Consider the following 6,057-nt stretch of genomic DNA (forward strand, 5'->3'; position numbering starts at 1 on the left):
GCAAAGCACAGGGACCACGGTTCAATCCCCCAGCACCACATGCCAGCCAGCCCTGCCCCCTGGTGGGCTGAGCTGGCCACACACAAAAAATAAATGAATAAATAAATAATAATAAAAAATTATTTAAAAAATCACAATGTATGCCACTATCCACCTACTAGAATATTACAGGTGTTGACAAGCATTTGCAGCAACTAAGGTTCTCATCCACTTCTGTAGAGTATAAATTGACAATCATTTGGAGAACTGTGCGGCAGTACTTATTAATGTGGACATGCATTTATACTGACACAGAAATTACATTCCCAGATATATACCCAAAAGATATGGTTGAAAACATTCATTAGAAGCATACTTTGTAAACACCAAAACCCAAAACCCTCAGATATGGTAACAGAGACCCATAATCCCAGAAAGCTCTAGGAAGCTTAGGCAGAAGGATCACAAGTTCAAGGTCAACTTAGATATCTTGGTAACTTAGCTTAGACCCTGTCTCAAAAAACAATTTTTTTCTTTGATGGGCGAGGACAAAGTGAGGGCCCTGGGATTGATCCTCACTGTGACACACAAGCTTATCTGTCAACTTGGCTTGGAAGTCATAGGTGATGAGGAAAGCACATTTCTGGACGGACCTGGGTGCTCATGGAAGTGTAGATGGATACTGTAATGGCCCCGGCTCCTTCTTTTCCAGCACTGTTCCAGCATTGCTCTGCTTTCCAGCTTCTTTGAAACAAGCATCTGTGCTCCCCTGTACCCTTCTGCCATGATGTTTCTATCTTGCAGCCAACAGCCATGAAACCATGAGCCAAATTAAACTTCTTTTCCTTGAAGTTGTGGATGTCAAGTACTGTATCTGAGCAGCAGGAAAGCGAATGCTACCCATAGTATCACACACACGCCAGGTACCCAGCAACAGAACTAATGTACCAACAGAGGTAGTTGCACAATGTAGTATTTCTTTTAGTAGAATGGACAAGCAGCAACAACCATCAGCCACATGGATGAGCCTCACTAAGACCAAGTTAAATGCAAGAAGTCAGACCCAAAAGAATGCATATGGCACTCTCCCATTCATGTGAAAGTTTAAAACTGGCTAAAATGACTCTATGCTATGAGAAGACAAGATATTAGCTAACCTTAGGAGAAAGATGGTGTCTAGATGAAGCAAAAGCGGGACTTGCTAATGGTTTGTTTCCTGTTAGGGGTGCTACTAATACACCAGTGTATTAGGTTGGTAAAATCCAGCTACCTGGAATTTGCATACTTTTCTCTAAATATGCATCACACTTTGCAGGTTTAAAGTGAAAAAAGGAGGAAAAATAAAATAAAATAAAGTGAAAAAGGAAGAAATAGGTTAGGTCTCCAGCCTGTCATTTCCTTCCATTTTCAATTTTCTTGCTGCTTTATAAAGTTGCCTTTCAGTACTGAAATACTTGGTCTATTTTAACAAGTGGGGGGTGGTTGATATGACTACTCGATAAATGATTTATATTACAGTGGAAGAAGCACAATGTAAATGCCAGTTTTATCCACTTGGGGCTGCGCACAGTATTTTTTTTTTTTTCTCTCACAGATATCACAACGTTCAGCCAGAGTACTCTTATTCAGCTTTATTCTTGTGAAGCTGTAGATCATAGCTCCAGCTGCAGATTCCACCACAATGAATTGATTTTGTGAAGATCAGCTGGTAAACGCTTCATGGAGGCAGTTATCAGATTAAGCCTCAGTGTTGGTTCTGAAATTTTGCTTGAAACAATGACGAAAGTCTGAGGTTTGTGATTCTTTTTCAAATTACCAACTGCTTCAAACTACCAAGCTATCATTGGTAATCCATACCTTGTATACATAGAATAAATATTGGTGGGGCAGGGGAGATGACTCAGTGGAATAAGTGCCTCCCTGGCAAGCACAAGGGCCTGAGTTCAATCCCTGGTTCCGCCAAAAAAAAAAAAAAAAAAAAGAATAAATGTTGGTTCTGTTTTAAGACAAATATCCATTTGGGAACCCAAGTTCAGGTCTCTCTGGGTGAACCCATAGTCTTTGGTCCAACTAGAATTCTTTATCCTTTGTAAATAAAAATTTTCCACATCAATTGTGATGAAGGCTAGACTAACAGTGACAGTAGACAAGTCATCACACTGCCACAGCACTCTATGATTGAGAATAACGGAGTTCGTGGACTGTGCAAAGACATAAGAAATCCAAAAATAAAATAAAAATTCAACACTTATGGCACAATGAGTCAACTTAGAAGCTTATTTTGCAAAAAGACAAAATAGCAGAGCTCAGCCATCAGGCAGTAAATCGTTTTCTTCTACGGTCTCATAATTGACAGGGAAAGGCAAAGCCCCTGGATGTCAAATATCAGGAAAGTCAAAGCAAGTTTTCTAACCCACAGTGCTAAAAATAAAAATTATTGTCCTTTGGAAGTCATTGTATTTTCTCTTGTTGGTGTACTACAGGGAATCCTACTTTCCAAAAATATTTGGCATCATATTCTATGGCGTACTTTTTAATTGCCTCATTTTTTGAGGTTTTTCCTAGAGCCACCGATTGACTTTTAAAAATGAGCAAAACATACCAAAAGAACTCAAATTGTGCTCTCCAGAGCCTTGTGGGCTCCTTCTTGATGTTTCCTAGGTGATCAGAGAAGGGACAAAAAAGGAACATTTAGGACTCCTCCAGCCCCATGGCAATGTATATTAGAACACCCCTTTTCTTGTTCTCACAATGGACTTCCATGTGGATTTTATTTTTAAAATTATTCAGTTATTTTAAAATAGGAAATAATAAAATTTTTAAATGGGTAATCTGTCTGGTCCAAACATCCTCAAAACTGAACAGTTTGCAATTAAAAATAAAAAAAAAAACAGACAAACAAACAAACAACAGAGGCTCTTGCTAAGTGATTTGCCCCAAAGCCCATAGCTAGCCAACCACAACACTGAACTAGAAACTGTATTTTCTGATTCTAATTTAAATGAGCTTTCCCAACTACAGTGTGCCCATCAAAGAACCCAGTGGGGCTGGAGATGTAGCTTGGCGAGCATTTGCAAGCCTGGGTAGAGGGGAAATAGAGCCCCTGTGCTTTCCAACAAAAGTCATTGAAAAGAAATTATTACCTGTGTATTTATCCAGGCTTTATAGATTCCTTTACCATCACTGGTTAAAGTCTTTGATACAGAGATCATCTGCACTTTAATAACACTTGGCATGCTACATAAAATGATATGGATAATAGAATCAAGGACAAACTATTATAAGTCCACCTCCTGTTTACTCCAAAGCGCTATTTGCAAATGGAAAAGGAAATTACCAGCTAAAAGCATTAAACTGGTTACAATCTGGAATCCTTCAACAGAGTAAAGCTGCCATGGGAACTGACTAGCTGATTTTTAAAGCTAAAATGAGCCTCTTAAATACATAGATGAGTATTTCTTTAATATCAAGATACAAAGATGCTCATGTAATTAAACACCAACTCTGTTGTGGTTGTTGTTGGTATACCATATCTCTTAAAAAAACCAATAATTTATTTATCAATCTAATAGCTAAAGGGTTAATTAAAGCACTGGACCTCTATTTTTAGCTGTTACTATAGCAGGCTCCCATTCAATCTAAAAACATCCCTGTCTGTTGCACCATTTATAACCCTGAAAAGCCAGACCCATGTCCATTCAAATTAAGGGTAAGCTTAAATATCCTGTCCTCAGTAAAAACCATGGCAACCGATATACAAAACACATCCTTTGTCTTCCCTAGTAGTCCTTAAAATTATTTAATTATAAGACAGGAAATCTGTTTCAATTAGATATAACTTACAGGCAGATTTACTTTACATGAAACCGATCATCTACTTTTTCTTTAGGAAAAAATTATTTATGATAGCATAGGCCCTTCAATTAGGAAAGGACTAAAGTTATTTACTTACTTACTGCTTTGTTTCACTAAAAAGCTCTGTGATAAGTCTTAGAAACTCTAGAAAGAGAGATGGAAAAGTGAGGAGTACTAGCCTTGCACTTTCTGCAGGGACAACTGGGTACCAATTTGGGAGTCAGGTCAATAAAAAATAGGGGCTGGGGAGATAGCTCAGTAGAATAAGCACTTTCCCAGCAAGCACAAGGGCCTGAGTTCAATCCCTGGTTCTGGAAAAAATAAATCCAACTGGTGTGGAACAATCACTGATAATGCTTTGGGGCCAGGGAGATGGCTCAGTAGAGTAAGTACTTTCCCAGCAAGTTCAAGAGCCTGAGTTCAATTCCCAGTTTCGCCAATAAATAAATAAATAAGTAAATAAAATTGGAGTCTGAACTTGGGCAGTGTTGCCCAAGTAATCCTGTTAAAAAGGAAACATGAGGGGATTTTATTTTTCCTTTACTTCCCATGAAAAACAGCTTTATGATCCCTCGGTTCATGTGCGAGATGATTGGGTATTCATACCTTATGCATGAGATGTGCCTCTCTCAACCTTGTTACAACATGGGCATATTACTTATTTGATGTGCACCTGGAAAAAAGTAATAAGACAGCTTTATGGTTTTTTTTCAAATATATGTTCAAATAGACACTTGCGTTTTAGAAACATATACACTTGGAAGAAGAAAAAGTCCCCAAGTTAACAAGAGGGAAGAGCTGACTGTGGTGACCATTATTCCAACATCCCCCATGCATACAGCTCATGAATACCTTAATAATTTTATATATGTGAGACTATATTCTGATGTTTATGACCTGCTTTTCCTGCTCAACTCACTACGGAGATCTCCTCATTCTGCTCAGCATAGATTTGTGATGTATTCCACTGCAAGGCATCCTCAAGCCCTGGACCACAAATAAATGCTGGTCCATGACCTATTAGAAACCAGCTGCACAGGAAGAGGTGGGCAGCAGCTGAGCAAGCCAAACTTTGTATTTACAGTGGATCACTTTCATTACTGTCTTAGCACCACTTTCAGTGAGATCAGCAGCAACATTCGACTCTCATAGGAATAAAAACCTTACCACGCACTGCACGTGTGAGGGAGCCAAGCTGTGACACATTTATGAAAATCTAATTCCTCATGATCTGAATGTGGGGCTGTGGCAGTGATGCTAGCCCTGGAGAGTAGATGCAAATGCAGGTTAGCATAGCAGAGATGTGAGACTGCAGAGAGACCATAATAAATCATTTGCAGGGCCAGGGAGATGGCTCAGTAGAATAAGTGCCTCCCTGGCAAGTGCAAGGGTCTGAGTTCAATCCTCGTTCCACCAATAAATAAATAAATAAATAAATAAATAAATAAATAAATCATTTGCAGGCTCATATAAAAATACTGTTAGTGAAAACAGCTATGCTCATGTCAGGGACACCAGCATGACAGGCTTCTCCAGGAAAACCAACAGCTCCCTCACAGATTTTCTTTTCTTCCTCTCCAGTTATCCTTTTTATGTTGTTGGCAGCAACACTCAGGCGGGCCTCACATACCCAGCACCATGTTGATTCAGTCACAAGTTGACCACAAGTTGTCAATCCACCACAACATATTTTTGCTCTTATACATAGAAGTAAGATAGCTTTTTAAAGGTAGAGCACTGTCAGAATTACTTGGTTAGAAGAACCACTCCAGAAATTTCCTTTAAAGAAAAACAAACAGATATCACTGGCATCACTCTTCAGTGACACAGAATGTGTTGCAAAACTTTCTTACATGGGCTACTGGACTCTTTTAGAATATTTTGCTGAGTTTACACACCTATAATATTCAAATAAAGGAACTTAACAAAAAAAGGGGATACAGATGAATGACCATTTTGTATCTGTGTATTCAAAGCAGTTAGGATAGATATATAGTTACATTCTCTTAATGAATAGGGGGATTTGTTCTAATGGTGTTTGTAGATAGGATATCATGTCCGCATCTTGTACAGCAATTAACCACTAGGAAGAATGTATGCAATGTGTTAATTATTGAAACTGTCCTACCAATTTGATTTGAAACTGTCTCATTGCTATTTGTTTCTCAATAAAATTATGGGGAAAAAAACCTTTCTTACATGGGTGATATACTCAACCTACTT

At 38.5% G+C, this 6,057-nt stretch overlaps 1 non-coding gene across 1 annotated transcript; it reads left to right on the forward strand.

The window, feature by feature from the left end:
• Positions 1 to 4,401: 4,401 nt before the first annotated feature.
• Positions 4,402 to 4,502, forward strand: LOC111817808. Its single transcript, XR_002821922.1, has one exon. It is a non-coding gene; the product is annotated as a small nucleolar RNA U13 (small nucleolar RNA).
• Positions 4,503 to 6,057: the final 1,555 nt, after the last annotated feature.

Source organism: Octodon degus, unplaced genomic scaffold, assembly GCF_000260255.1.
Source record: "Octodon degus isolate 3935 unplaced genomic scaffold, OctDeg1.0 scaffold00070, whole genome shotgun sequence".
NCBI lineage: Eukaryota > Metazoa > Chordata > Mammalia > Rodentia > Octodontidae > Octodon > Octodon degus.